This window comes from Ranitomeya variabilis, chromosome 1 (assembly GCF_051348905.1).
Source record: "Ranitomeya variabilis isolate aRanVar5 chromosome 1, aRanVar5.hap1, whole genome shotgun sequence".
Lineage (NCBI taxonomy): Eukaryota > Metazoa > Chordata > Amphibia > Anura > Dendrobatidae > Ranitomeya > Ranitomeya variabilis.
Genome location: NC_135232.1, coordinates 900,466,132 through 900,482,620, shown reverse-complemented (window position 1 = coordinate 900,482,620; position 16,489 = coordinate 900,466,132).

Here is a 16,489-nt window from a genome sequence, read left to right as displayed (position 1 = left end):
TTCCGGGACCCTAGTGTCGCCCCTCTCCCACAATTGCCCCCTATGTCTGCTTAGGTGATTTATTTGAGACAGCCAACCTATAATTAACTGTCCTGCCGTTGGTTTGAAGTAATGCTTAGAGCCCAATACTTCCTCGGCGTTCCGGCCACCGGCTACGCGCCTCAGTAGGATGTTGCCTCGATCTTACGGCACAACTCCTACTGGTGTTATCTCCCTTTTGCTGTGATCTCGTTTCTCACTGCTTCACAATAAACCTCGCTTCTTGTCCTTTCTTGAGATACCGCCGCAATGTCGTGCAGGCGTGGTTCCTTAACGTTCTGTTCTGTTCGCTAGGCCCCTGTCAGGATCCCACCCCTGACAGAGACCCCCCTGAATCTTCTCAAGCAACCCCTTCTCTCACTCGGTGTTGCCTGGGCAAAACCCAGTCAGCTTCTCTCCTCACTCTCTATCCAACCCCCAGTTTTACCAGATTGTGAGGAGTGGCCTAATGCATCGTATCCTTAGCTCCCCCTGGAGGCCAGACTGTGAAGTGTATTGGTGCCTGTGATACCTGGTCAGGTGAACTCCTTCAGTGCAATCGGACGTACCATCAATCCCCTTAGTGGCAGAGCGATGTTACTGCAACGACCAGGTCTCTGGGGCGCTACAGCCCCTCATAGTACGCAAAAGTGTCTCTGCCGGTGGGAGGTGCCACCCGCTGTCAAACACACCGCCGTACTATGAGGGGCCCTGTGCCAGTGCCAACGAGTGGGCCCCCCCTGCTTGCTCAGGATCACAGCACTTGCAATGTTTAAATACTTACCTCTCCCTGCTCCACCGCCGTGACGTATTCCGCGTTTCCTGGGCCCATGAAAATCTTGAGCCAGCCCTACCCCCCCACAACTTTAGCCAAATGACCCCCAGTTTTCAATGCCTAACTATTATTATAAAGTAAATTAAGATTGACAAGCTTCAGTAATAAGAATTGATGTTTTTGGCATTAAAATGGGCACTGTAGGTGTTTTCCTGTCCTCCACTCACTGCCGACTTTGATTCCCCATTGAATTGCATTGGGTTTCGTGTTTCAGTCGGCCCCCAACTTTTCGCAATAATCGACCGATTTCACCCGACCCGACTTTTGACAAAGTCGGGTTTCGCGAAACCCGACTCGATCCAAAAAAAAGTAAAAGTCGCTCAACTCTAGTCTGGACTAGATTTTCAATTCATTTGGCAACTCATTTGATTAATAAAAGTATGAATTTTCATGGAAAACACAAAATTGTCTGGCTGACCCTAAACTTTTGAACAGTAGTGTAGTATACTGCTGCCACCCCACAAAGTATAATGCAGCCACCTCACAGAATATAATGTAGCCCCCTGAGTATAATGCAGCCCCACCATACAATATAATGTAACCCCCCATAGAATATAATGCAGCTCCCTCATATAGTATAATGCAGCCCCTTCATAGAATATATGGTAGCCCCTCCATAGAATACAATGTAGCCCTCCTCATATAGTATAATTCAGCCCCCCCACAGAATATAATGTAGCCCCCTCATAGAGTATGATGCAATCACCCCTCATAGAATATAATAAGTTTAATACATAGAAAAAAATTTATACATAGAATATCATGTAGCCCCCCATAGAATATAATACAGCCCACCTCCCCATAGAATATAATGTAGCCCCATAAAAGAGTATGATGCAATCCTCCCTCATAGAATACAATACAGCCCCCCATAGAATATAATGTAGCCCCCCCAAAGAATATAATACAGCCCACCTCCCCACAGAGTATAATGTAGCCCCATGTCTTACCTGGGCGTCATCAACCAGACTTGAATGGCGCTCATCAGAAGTTGCTGCCAATGGTCCTTCTGCATTTGCTGTAGGAGTGTCTTGTTCGTCTACTGCTGCTGTTGCAGCAGCGTCTTGACAAGGTGTTTGATTATGTCCTCCATGATGCCGGACGTCTCCTGCTGGATGATGGCTTTTACCCAGGGTATACAACATCCTCTGTAGCAGCTATACGTGTTCCTGGAACGCTGCCCTCATTCGAAACAACAACTGTGGTATGGTGTCTCACTCAGCTGCTTTTAGAGGTAACTATTGCAAAACAATGGGGAGACAAAGAGCGCAATAGGGTCTTATCCACGTTACACACAGGAGAATATACACCAAATTTGCTCACCTGGTTAGGATGAGATTAAAGCATGTAGATAGCGGCTGCTGCAGATCCACAGGTCTTCACCGACCAGAGAAAATAATGTCTTCAAAGGGAGATTTGTAGTTAAAATTCTGCGCTGCCACTAAGATGAATTTCAGGAGAGTATAGTTGATTCACAGTGGTTTTATTCAACGCGTTTCAGGGGTCTCATGCCCCCTTCATCAAGAAATACCACCTTGCAGTGGAGCCTGCTCAGCGGAGACGTCGGTCCCAGCGTCTCGCTCAGTCTGATATTGTACAAAGGGTTGGACAGAGGTAGACATAGGAAGGCCATGTGCACACGTTCAGTATTTTTCGCGTTTTTTTCACGTTTTTTCGCTATAAAAACGTGATAAAAACGCGAAAAAAACACTTACATATGCCTCCTATTATTTACAGTGTATTCCGCATTTCTTGTGCAAATGTTGCATTTTTTTCCGCGGAAAAATCGCATCGCGGAAAAAAAAGCAACATGTTCATTACATTTGCGGAATTGCGGGGATTCCGCACACAATGCATTGATCTGCTTACTTCCAGCATGTGGCTGTGCACACCATGCGGGAAGTAAGCAGATCATGTGCGGTTGGTACCCAGGGTGGAGGAGAGGAGACTCTCCTCCACGGACTGGGCACCATATAATTGGTAAAAAAAAAGAATTAAAATAAAAAATAGTGATATACTCACCTTCGATGTCCCCCGCAGTCTTCCCTCCTCTCAGGTGCATGCTGCCGCTTCTGTTCCTATAGCTGGTGTGTGGTGAAAGACCTGCGATGACGTCGCGGTCTTGTGATTGGTTGCGTGACCGCTCATGTGACCGCTCACGTGACCGCGACGTCATCGAAGGTCCTGCACACACACACCATCTATAGGAACGGACGCCGCTGAGGAGATCGGCTGTCTGTAGGTGAGTATAATCATTTTTATTTTTTTTATTATTATTTTTAAACATTCTATCTTTTACTATTGATGCTGCATATGCAGCTTCTATAGTAAAAAGTTGGTCACACTTGTCAAACAGTATGTTTGACAAGTGTGACCAACCTGTCAGTCAGTTTTCCAAGCGATGATACAGATCGCTTGGAAAACTTTAGCATTCTGCAAGCTAATTTCGCTTGCAACATGCTAAAAAAACGCGAATAAACCGGGAAAAAATGCAAAAAAAAAATGCTGATTTCTTGCAGAAAATTTCCGGTTTTCTTCAGGAAATTTCTGCAAGAAATCCTGACGTGTGCACATACCCGAACAGTTCTTGGGTTTATTAAGCACGACATAAACCATGACAGGGTTTAACAAAATAAACATTGCCTTTCAGGCAGATTCTCTTTAACCTCTTCCCGACATGCCCCGTACTAGTACGGCGCATGTCGGGTCCCCTGCTTTGATGTGGGCTCCAGCTGTAAGCCCACATCAAAGTCGCGACATGTCAGCTGTTTTGTACAGCTGACATGTGCGCAAAATAGCGGTGGGTGAAATCGCGATTCACCCGCTGCTATTAACCTGTTAAATGCCGCTGTCAAACGCTGACAGCGGCATTTAACCGGCGCTTCCGGCCGTGCGGCTGGAAATGAGCACATCGCCGACCCCCGTCACATGATCGGGGTCGGCGATGCATCAGGATGGTAACCATAGAGGTACTTGAGACCTCTATGGTTACTGATGCCGGCCTGCTGTGAGCGCCCCCTGTGGTCGGCGCTCATAGCAAGCCTGCATTTCAGCTTTTCCCAGGCTCGAGTTCATATGAGGACATCCAGCAGAGGGCGCATCACCGCGACTCAAGGTAACTACAGGACATTCCCCTGCTTTCCATTCATTCCCCGGGGTTTTACAGCCACGAGCACTGCATTAGCAGAGCTCCTGGGTGTAAAATGATTTAACCCCTTCAGATGGATTTACATCATGGGACGTGACCTGAACAACGGAAGGTATGGGATATTGTTGTTTTTTTATTTTTCCTGTTTTACAGAACGAGGGTCTTCAGGTGGATTAAGAGTCTAATAAAATATTAAAACACCCTGTGTCTTTATTTCATTAAAGTACTTATAATAATGTGTGTGTGTTTTATTAACCATTTCGTACTATTGGATTAATAATGGATAGGTGTCATAATTGACGCCTCTCCATTATTAATCTGGCTTAATGTCACCTTACAATAGCAAGGTGACATTAACCCTTCATTACCCCATATCCCACCGCTACACGGGAGTGGGAAGAGAGTGGCCAAGTGCCAGAATAGGCGCATCTTCCAGATGTGCCTTTTTTGGGGTGGCTGGGGGCAGATGTTTTTAGCCAGGGGGGGTCAATAATCATGGACCCTCTCTAGGCTATTAATATCTGCCCTCAGTCACTGGCTTTACCACTCTGGCGGAGAAAATTGCGCGGTAGCCCACGCCAATTTTATCCACGATTTAACCCTTTAATTTAATAGCTAGAGGGCCCAAATTTTGCACATACACACTACTAACATTAGTAGCGTGGAATATGCAAAAAAAAAGGGATATGAGATGGTTTACTGTATGTAAACCATGTCTCATATCATGTCGGGTTTGGGAAGGAGATAGCAAAAGCCGGCAATTGAATTACCGGCTTTTATGCTATCTAGCGCTGAATTAAATATAAATATATATATGTGTGTCTCAATGACATATATATATATATATATATATATATATATATATATAGATACTGTATATATGTTTTAACGAACATTTGAGCACATAAATCCATTAGATGTCGGTTTTGCAAGCCTGTGAGAAAATATCGCAGTACAGATGCCATACGGATTACATACGGAGGATGACATGCGCAAAATACGCTGCCACACCCTGCCTACGGATGACATACGGATCACTATTTTGGGAACATTTCTGCATATTACGGCCGTAAAAAACGGACCGTAATTTCATACGCTGAGTCTGACGCGGCCTTAGGGTATCGGTGCACTCAGCAGAAATTGCACGGCACACTGTCAGGTACATTTTTTCCTATTAGCCCTTATAAAAATTAAAAACCTGTGGCTAAAACAACATGCCCATGATCAGGATTTGCTGCAGTTTTGACGCTGCGTATTTATGCATCGTAAAAACCGCAGCTGCCAGATGTTACAGCATAGAGGATGAAATTTCTAGAAACCCCATGTCCACTGTGCGTCTATGTGCACCTGCGGAAACTGACATGCGGCGCGTCTTTCAGATCTGCTGCATGTCAATTTCTCTTGTGGAAAACTTTAGTCTCCACAACAGAAATTTCCGCAATAGAATGTACTGAATGCGGTAAGTCCGCATGATTCAGTGGACACATGCGGATTTACCTGCATGCAATAGAACGCAGAATTTTGGACGCAGCGAAAATACACTGCAAAACACTGCTACTTCAGGATCATGGGCACATAGCCTAAGGCTACTTTCACACTTCCGTCTTCCAAATCTGCACAGGATGCGTCAAGACGTTGAAATGACGGATCCTGTGCAGATTGTGGAAAACGTGTGCACTGGGCCCGTCTTTCTGACGGACCCATCGAGGCTATGTGCACCTATGTTTTCCGCTGGGAAAACACATACACAACACAAACCAGGTTAAAGAAAATTAAAAAATCGCAGTATTCTCGCCTACCGGCGTTCCCACGCAGCGATGCTCCCGGCAGCTAGTGTTCCTAGTACTACATTGTGAAATCTCGCGAGAAGTTGCGGTCTCGCAAGCCCGCGACTTCTCACGAGATTTCGCAATGTATTACTATGAACGCTAGCTGCCGGGAGCATCGGTGACGCTGCGCGGGAACACCGGTAGGTGAGAATATTGCGTTTTTTAATTTTTTTAATTATTTTTAACTTTATATCTTGATACTATTGATGCTGCATAGGCAGCATCAATAGTAAAAAGAGAAAGAGCGAGCGAGAGAGAATTTCCCCGACGGGAAATTCTTCCACGCATGCTCTCTTTGAAAAGGCGGGACCCGTCGCTGGATTCCTGCTTTTCACAGGCAGCGACACATCCTGCGCCCATAGGCTACTATTGTAGCCAGTGACGGGCAGCGCAGGATGCGTCGCTGACCGATTTTCCGACGTGCAGAAAAAAACGTTCCTCTGAACGTTTTCTCTGCCCGACGGACCGTTTTTTTAATGCAGGATCCAGTGAAAGATGGATGAAACGGATGGCCATCCATCACAATCCATCGCTAATACAAGTCTATGGGAAAATACAGTATCCTGCTAATTTTTTTGCAGGATCCTACATTCTCAAAAATTGACGGATTATGACGGGAGCTGAAAGACGGAAGTGTGAAAGAGGCCTAAGTGGTAAGAATGGCGATATTTTTTCATCAATGTCCAATGGTATAAACTTCTGTGAGGCACATGTGGTGTCAACATGCTCACTGCACCCCTAGATGAGAACTGTAGTTTGTAAATTGGGGTCACATACACAGGGTTTTGCTGCTCTGGCACTTCAGGGGCTCTGCCAATGTGACATGGCATCCTCAAACCATTTCAGCAACGTTTTTGATCACACATAGGGTATTGGCATATTTAGGAGAAATTGTGTGACAAATTGTATAAATTATACCTTTTGAAAGTTTAAAAACTTAGGGCCAAAACAACATTTTAGTTGAAAAAAATCTTTTATTTTTTTTTATATAGCGCTGTCCCCGATGGGGCTCACAATCTAGATTCCCTATCAGTATGTCTTTTGTTGTTGGAGGACACCAGAGACCCACGCAAACACGGGGAGAACATACAAACTCCTTGCAGATGTTGTCCTTGGTGGGAATTGAACCCAGGACTCCAGCGCTGCAAGGCTACAGTGCTATCCACTGAGCCAAAATGTTATTTTCCATTTACTCAGCCCAATGTTATACAATTCTGTGCATTGCCTGAGAGTTAAAAATGCTCACTACACCTCTAGATGAATTCCTCGAGAGGTGTAGTTTCCAAAATAGATTCACTTTTTTCAGTTTTGGCATGCCAGGGGTTCTTCACATGCGACTTGGCATCTGCTGTCTATTCCAGTCAAAATAGCGCTCCAGAATTCAATTGACGGTCCTTCCCTTCAGTGCGCCCATACAGTAGTTTTCCACTATATATATATATATATATATATATATATATATATATATATATATATATACACAGTTATATGAAAAAGTTTGGGCACCCCTATTAATCTTAAGCTTAATGTTTTATAAAAATAGTTTTTTTTGCTATTTCAGTTAACAGCTATTTCAGTTTCATATATCTAATAACTGTTGGACACAGTAATGTTTCTGCCTTGATATGAGGTTTATTGTACTAACAGAAAATGTGCAATCTGCATTCAAACAAAATTTGACAGGTGCATAAGTATGGGCACCTCACCAGAAAAGTGACATTAGTATTTAGTAGATCCTCCTTTTGCAAAAATAACAGCCTCTAGTCGCTTCCTGTAGCTTTTAATGAGTTCCTGGATCCTGCATGAAGGTATTTTTGACCATTCCTCTTTACAAAACAATTCCAGTTCAGTTAAGTTTGATGGTCGCCGAGCATGGACAGCCCTCTTCAAATGATCCTACAGATGTTCAATGATATTCAGGTCTGTGGACTGGGATGGCCATTCCAGAACAGTGTAATTGTTCCTCTGCATGAATGCCTGAGTAGATTTGGAGCGGTGTTTTGGATCATTGTCTTGCTGAAAGATCCATCCCGTGCGTAACTTCAACTTGGTCACTGATTCATGAACGTTATTGTCAAGAATCTGCTGATACTGAGAGGAATCCATGTGTCCCTCAACTTTAACAAGATTCCCGGTGCCGGCATTGGCCACACAGCCCCAAAGCATGATGGAACCTCCACCAAATTTTACTGTGGGTAGCAAGAGTTTTTCTTGGAATGCTGTGTTTTTTTAGTGGTAATTGACAGGTTAAATCTCTGAGACAGCTTTTTGTATCCTTCCCCTGAACAACTATGCTGAATAATCTTTGTTTTCAGATCATTTGACAGTTGTTTTGAGGAGCCCATGATGCCACTCTTCAGAGGAGATTCAAACAGGAGAACAACTTGCAAGTGGCCACTTTAAGTAACTTTTCTCATGATTGCATACACCTGGCTATGAAGTTCAAAGCTCAATGAGGTTACAAAACCAAAAAAAGTGCTTTAGTAAGTCAGTAAAAAGTAGGTAGGAGTATTTAAAACAAGAAAATGATAAGGGTGCCCATACTTATGCACCTGTCAAATTTAGTTTGAATGCAGATTGCACATTTCTGTTAGTACAATAAACCTCATTTCAAGGCAGAAACATTACTGTGTCCAACAGTTATTAGATACCCGGTATATGAAACTGAAATAGCTGTTGCAAAAAACAACAATTTTTATAGAACATTAAGCTTAAGATTAATAGGGGTGCCAAAACTTTTTCATATAACTATATATATATATATATATATATATATATATATATATATATATATATACATACACATATGTATTGGTGTATTCAGGAGAAATTGCAGAACAAATTTTATTGTCTAAAGCAACATTTTGTGGCAATTTTTTCATTTTCACGGCTCAACGTTATAAAATTCTGTGAAGCACCTGTGGGTTCAAGATGGTCACCACACCTCTAAATAAATTTTTTGAGGGGTGTAGTTTCTAAAATGGGGTCACTTCTGGGAGGTTTACACTGTTTAGGCACATCAGGGGCTCTGCAAACATGACATGGCGTGCTCTATCTATTCCAGCAAATTTTGCGCTCCAAAAGTCAAATGGTGCTCCTTCCCTTCCGTGCACCCAAACTAGTTTTGCACCATATATGGCATATTGGTGTACTTAGATGAAATTACACAACACATTTTATTGTCTATTTTCTCTTGTTACCCTTGTGAAAATTGAAAATTTAGGGCTAAAGGAAAATTTTTGTGAGAAAAATATATTTTTTAATTTTTTCCTTTCACATTGCTTTAATTACTGTAAAGCACATAAAAGTTAATACACTTCTTGAATGTGGATTTGAGCATTTTGAGGGGGTGCAGTTTTTATGGTCTCACTTTTCGGTAAATGCCGTCACATAGGCCCCTTATAGTCACTTCAAATGTGGTATAGTACCTAAAAAATGTAGTTTTGTATATGGTATTTTGCTGGAAAAATGAAATATTGATGATCAACTTTTAACCCTTGCTAATAAAAAAAATATATTTAAAAATTGATACTGATATAAAGTAGACATGTGGTAAATGTTATTTATCATGTATTTTGCGTGGTATAAGGCTGTGTGCCCACGTTGCGTTTTTTATGTGCTTCTGCAGCGTTTTTTGCCACAGTGGAAATGCTTAAAAAACGTATTCCCATGCAATCCTATGGGACTCCGCAGTTGCTGAGCCCATGCTGCGGATTTTCCCGCTGTGGAATCACATAGCTGTAAAATACGCAGCATGTTCATTATTGCTGCGGAATCGCGGCAATTCCGCAGCCATAGGATTGAATTAAAACGCTCACTTTACGCATGTGGCTATTCCAATCATGAACAAGTAGATAATTACATTAATATGCGTAAGCTCAAAAAGCCATCCCTTGACCCAAGCACTATGTCCAGCTATCTCCCCATATCTTTGCTCCCATTTGCTTCCAAACTCCTTGAGCAGCACGTCAATGCTGAACTTTCCTCTCACTTTGCATCTAACTCTCTCTTCGACAACCTACAATCTGGCTTCCGTCCGCACCATTCCACTGAGACTGCCCTGACCAAAATTACTAACGACTTACAGCCAAAGCTAACAGACAATTCTCTATACTCCTCCTTCTAGACCTGTCCTCTGCCTTCGACACAGTTGTCCACTGCCTCCTACTACAGATCTTCTCTTCCTTTAGTGTCAAAGACCTTGCCCTATCTTGGATCTCCTCATACCTTACCAACCGCACATTTAGCGTTTCCTACTCCCATACTACCTCTTCATCTCGCCCCCTCTTTGTTGGTGTCTCTCAAGGCTCTGTCCTTGGGCCCTTAATCTTCTCAATCTATACACTCGGCCTGGGACAACTCATAAGGTCCTATGGCTTCCAGTACCATCTATATGCTGATGACACTCAGATCTACCTCTATGGCCCAGATGTCACCTCTCTGCTCTCCAGAATCCCAGAGTGTCTATCAGCCATATCCTCCTCTTCTCGCTTCCTCAAGCTCAATGTGGACAAATCTGAACTAATTATCTTTCCTCCATCTCGCATATCTTCCCTACCTGATCTATCAAAATAAATTAAATCACACTTTCCCCTGTCCCCAAAATCCGCTGCCTCAGAGTAACCCTTGACTCTGCCCTGTCCTTCAAACCGCACATCCAAGCTCTCGCCACCTCCTGTCACCTCCAGCTCAAAAATATTTCCAGAGTCCGTCCTTTACTCAACCCTCACTCTACCAAAATGCTCGTGCATGCCCTAATCATCTCCCACCTCGACTACTGCAACATCCTCCTCTGTGGCATACCTTCTAACACTCTCCCACCCCTCCAGTCCGTCCTTAACTCTGCTGCCCGACTAATTAAACTCTCTCCTCGCCACACTCCTGCTTCCCCTCTTTGCAAATCCCTTCACTGGCTCCCAATTTCCCAGTGTATCCAGCTTAAACTACTAACACTGACCTACAAAGCCATCCATAACCTTTCTCCTCCGTATATTTCCGAACCAATCTCTCAATATCTTCCCTCATGTAATCTCCGGTCCTCCCAAGACCTCCTTCTCTCCTCCACACTTATTCGCTCCTCACCCAATCGCCTACAAGACTTCTCCCGAATATCCTCCATCCTCTGGAATTCTGTGCCCCAACACATCTGGTTATCCACCACATTTGGATCCTTCAAAAGAAACCTGAAAACCCACCTCTTCAAAGAAACTTACAGCCTGTTATGACCACACGGCCACCTCAACACCATTGGAGCTACTGCAACCCTCTACCTAATGTCTCCTTCCCCATAATCCTGTAGAATGTAAGTCCGCAAGGGCAGGGTCCTCTTCCCACTATACCAGTCGGTCATTCTTAGTTTTGCTTATGCAGCGCCCCAGAGTCCTGGTCGTTGCAGTAATGTCGTTCTTCCACCAGGGGGAGTGATATTACGTCTGATGGTACTAAAGGAGTTCTCCTGACCAGGTATCACAGTCACACACTACACTTCACACTCCAGTCCACCAGGGGGAGCAAAGGTTCTATCTACTAGGCCACTCCTCACACATGTGTAAAACTGGTGGGTTGGATAGGAAGTTAGTCAGAAGCTACCTGGGTTTGACCCAGAGAGGACCTGTCAGGCAGACAGGGGGAGAAGGAGGAACATCTGAGCTGCAGACAGAGGGTCCCTGTCAGAGGTGGGATCCTGACAGAGACCAAGCACGAGATAGAACGTTACGGAGCTGCGCCTGCACCCATTGCGGCAGCGTCCTAAGAAAGGACATGAAGCGAAGTATAGTGTGGAGAGTGAGAAACGAAGTCACAGCACAAGGAGATAATACCGGGAGGAGTTCTGCCCCAAGATCGGCAGCCTCCTTCTGAGGCGTGTAGCCGGTGGCCGGACACCGGGGGAGTAATAGGCTCTACGCATTACTTCAGAGACCGGCAGGACAGTCGATTCCAAGTTGGCTGCCCGACCTTAATACCTATGAAGACACGGAGGCAAATTGTGGGAGAGGGGCGTCTCTAGGGTCCCTATAAAATAGCTCCAGGCCTACCCCGTCATACGGGTTGTCCTAACCATATCATCTGGGGGACAGAGAGAGAGAGAGAACATCAGAAACATCCACGAAAGTTGTGAGGACTATCCCGTGGTGCTCAGCAGGGAGGTACTACAACACACAGGCGCTAGTAGGAAGGCTACTGATTTCCACCTGGATAAGGGGACTCTGGATGTGCCTTCGGACCGGCCGGACTCAGCCTGCCCTGTGAACAGTACTCTGGATTGTGGACTCTGAAGTCTTCAGTAAAAGGTAAAGAGGCTGCAACCTTTGTGTCCTCGTTATTCATTGCGCCTTACGATGTCCACCATCACCACCTATATCACTGGGAAGCCCTGGTGACATACTTCACCTGTGGGAAGGTACACCATCTAGCTGCCATTCCATCACCCCAGCGGACCCCTAGCAGCGTCAGTCACCCTGACCGAATACCACAGGTGGCGTCACGAACACTGTACAAACAAATACACCTTTAATTGGGCGCCCCTCAGAAGGGCAACGGACCGGGTCGGGCCACCGTGACATTCCCAGAACCGAGAGAGATAGACCCGGTACTGAGTACCCCACTGCCCTGCACGTGGGGGCGCTCCAAATCTTGGCGTCACGAACATGATCTACTTAAGCCTGAAAAATCAGGTCATGTGCGCCTAAGAACTGTGTCAGAACTGTATTGGAACTGTGATTTGCTGAAAGACTGTGTATTGCCATTTGCCGCCAAAATTGCCGCCATTACCGTGCCACGAGGAGCGCAGGAGAAGAAGGGCGTGGAGTTGTGGGCGTGAACGAACTGAGAAGCGCGAAAAATAATGGCCGCCCAGTCTAAATATTTCTGTATCCTGAGGACGTGTCTGTCAGCATCTGAGGTCCGCCTCCTAATTCGCTATAGCGGGCGGAGACCGAAGAAACAAAACCATGATTTAGAAGGAATGGAGCTGGAGACCAGAGGGGACCTCCGAAAAAGAATGGCCCCGCACAGACCCCCGTCACCGGAGGACTACTCCAACATGCCACTGCTGGAGTGCCTGGAGCACTGGGAGCTGCCTATTGGGAGTCCGCTGCCTGCGCCGTCACCAGCCCTGGCGCCTTCCCCAGAGGAGTGGAGTGGCGCCGAAAGAGTCGTCTCAAGCGCAGGTACCCGGTGCCGCGGTTACCAGGGGGACCGTCTTCCCTCTGCACCTGATCCGTTCATCACCGCGACTGCTGGAGCCCCGGCGTTCCCGTTGCCTGACCCCAGACCACCGGGGGGGCATGACCTTGGGCCCTTCCCATGGGGGGAATTTCGGAGGCACCTGATTGCTGAGTACACGAGAGAAGTGGAACAGGAAGTTCGAGGCGAGTTGCTGGATGGCTCTTTGCCGAAATGGGGTGTCGTGATAGTCTACCAACCTCAGAAAGGGAAGGGATTTGTACAAGAGATCGGGTCGTCGGTGAGGTTACACATCACCCGGGAGGAGGTAGAGTCCTGCTTGTGTGGAAATGGTGAAGACCCCGTCCTGAAACGGAGACGGGGTAACCTACCGCCGGTATCAAAAAGGGAACGGCTGGTGGGCCCGGGATGTACAGAGATGCACAGCCCTCTTGGCGTTATCCAGGACCCTGGAGGAAGAACTTACCGCTGACACAGCCGCAGCAACCCCTACCGTCCCTCGCATCATCCACCGGACCACACAGACTTTCATTGCCGCGCACGACCTGACCGTGCAGGGAGAACAAACTCATGGAGTGCACCTGGCACCGGACTTGGATTTGAGTCTTCCTAAGCCGCAGAGGGCTACCTGTCAGGTAAAGCCCTGGTGGAGGCCGCCAGAATAAACCTCGGAGAACCGAAAACTGTAAATAGATAACTGTTTGTATCCCTGTTTTCTGCTGCTAAAACCCATCTAGGGTTAAGTCTTAAAGGGATCCCTTTGTTGACCCGGTATCCCTGTTGTTTCAAGTTTTGCACAAGTTTTCTACGTTTATCATTGTCTTTAAAGAACTGCAGAATCATGAACTGCGCATGATCACAAACTGTTGCTGTACATAGTTTGCACCTTCTTAAGGGTGCCCTCTACTGGTTTTACAAAGAAGAGCTTTTTGAAGAGACTGTTCCTGATTACAGCATGAAAGTTCTTGCTTTAAACTGACTTGCAAATTGATTGTTTGCACTACCTCAGAAGAGACTTGAGATTTCCTCTTAAAGGGAATGTTTACTTGTTGCACTTAGCCAAAGCATGGTAATGTTGCCTTAAATAGATGACCGAATAACACAGGTGGCATCACGAACACCGTACAAACAACTACACCTTTAATTGGGTGCCCCTCAAAAGGGCCACGGACCAGGTCGGGCCACCGTGACATTCCCAGAACCGAGAGAGATAGACCCGGTACCGAGTACCCCACTGCCCTGCACGTGGGGGCGCTCCACTTACTGTAAGTGATATTTGTATTTTAATGTAACCCCTTCTCATGTACAGCACCATGGAATTAATGGTGCTATATAAATAAATAATAATAATAAGCTGTTAAAAAACAGACACATCAGAAAAAAACATTAATAAATATAAATCATTCTTTGAATTCATCCCTTTAGGATATCTGGCATCTAACTCCAGAATCCAAAAGGTTTCATGGGAGGTCAGCAATTTATTACCACTACTATGAAGTACAATATGTCACAAAAACAGTCTCAGAATCATTAGGATATGTTGAAGCTTTCCAGAGTGACCACATAAACTGACACTGGTCAGAATTGTAAAATTTGACCTGGTCAGGAAGGTGAAAACTTGGGGGTGAAGTGGTTAAAACATGAAGTACCAACAAGAACAAAAAAAACCTGTAGTGTTAAAAACGCATTCAAAACACATGTACAAACATGCACTCAAAACCACAATGAAAAAATGCAACTAACATAATTTACTCAATAGGTGCAAAATGGTGCAGAAAACCTGCAACATCAAAAACTTATTGTGGTAAAGTAGACTAAAAAGTCACATTTCTCTAAAATGTAGAGGGCTACGTTTCTAAAAATACAAAAAACAATTACTAACACAAGCAGTAGAAAAGGTCTCAAAAGTAACAGGTTCACACAGAGAATCAAAACCAAAATAGACAAAAAAGCATGGATAAGACCAAGATGAAATAGAAAAAAAGAGAAATCCTTTATTAATTGCCATTAAAATGAAAATCAAAATAAAATTAAACAGATTCTGTACTCCTCTAGGGTCCGGCTGTTCAAATAGTTAATTTTCTAACATTTTGCAAAAAGATTAGGGTAAAACATCTGGATAAGGAAAATCACAATTGAGCAATCTTTGAAAAAAAGAAAAAGAGTAAAAAAGGCACACATTAAATAATGAACATGGTGCAAACATAAGGGTCACTGTCAGGAATATGATGTATTTGATTGTCTATTATGAAACACACTGAGCTCTGCTACATCCATTAGAGCTGAGTACAGACATGCTGTGGGCTTTCCGATCCCCCTTCCTCTCAGCTCTTTCTCCCTGCTGACAATACAGCTGTGTTTTACCTGCTAACCATTTATCTCCTAATGATGATGTGTCTACAGGTGCAGGAGTGCTCAGCCATGTCACTCTGCGGGGTGAAATGGCTTAGAAACACCTAACAGGAGCAAGCGATGGTGCTAAGGGAAATGGGGAGATGCATGGGAACCGTGAGGAAGGTGATGTCGTGCAACTGACCAGTGCCACAGAGGAAGGTAACTGCCCCATAGGTAGCACTGCTCCCTGTATTTGATTGTCTATTATCACGCACACTGAGCTCTGCTACATCCATTAGAGCTGAGTACAGACACACGCTGTTGGCTTTCCGACCACCCTTCCTTCCAGCTCTTTCTCCCTGCTGACAATACAGCTGTAACGTGAAACTCCAATGTGTGACACTGTTTGCCCTCCCTCAAGAATGCAGGGGTTAGCAGAAAACTAGTTCTTTTATTTGCAGCAATGTGCTTTGTGATTTGTGTGCAAGTTATTCATGAGGAATAATTCAACTCCAGGTGGTGACAGAGATATGAAAGCTACATATTTGGGATTTGCAACAATAGGGCTACATACCAGTGCGTTTTCTAAGTGCAGCGCCTAGCAGAAACGGAAAAACGGATTACTACTTTGCCAGGGCACCCAGCTACCCCATGTGTAGACTTAAATAAAAGCTAACCTCGTGAGAAGACATGCAATACGTTCGGCGTCACTCGACGAGGTTCCTTCTTCTTCATCAGGGTTAGACAGGTGTAGCTCATGGATGCTTTTGCCTGGGCGGCCAAAAAGGAGGGTGTAAGGCGTGTATCCGGTGACCGAATGGACTTGATTGTTATAGGCCCACAGCAGTTCTGGGAGGAATCGAGGCCAGTCGGGCTTTTTGTCTTCTGCTAAGGTTCGGATCAGTTGTAAGAGAGTCCGGTTGAAACGTTCACACGCGCCATTCCCTTGTGGATGATACGGGGTGGTCCTGGACTTCTTGATTCCATACATCTGCTGGAGTTCTTCAATGACTCGCCCTTCGAAACACGCCCCCTGATCCGAGTGCAGCCGCTCCGGACACCCGTAGACCCGAACGAAGTGTTGACAGATGGCCTGTGCAGCTGATTCGGCAGTCTGATCTTTGGTAGCAACAGCGACGG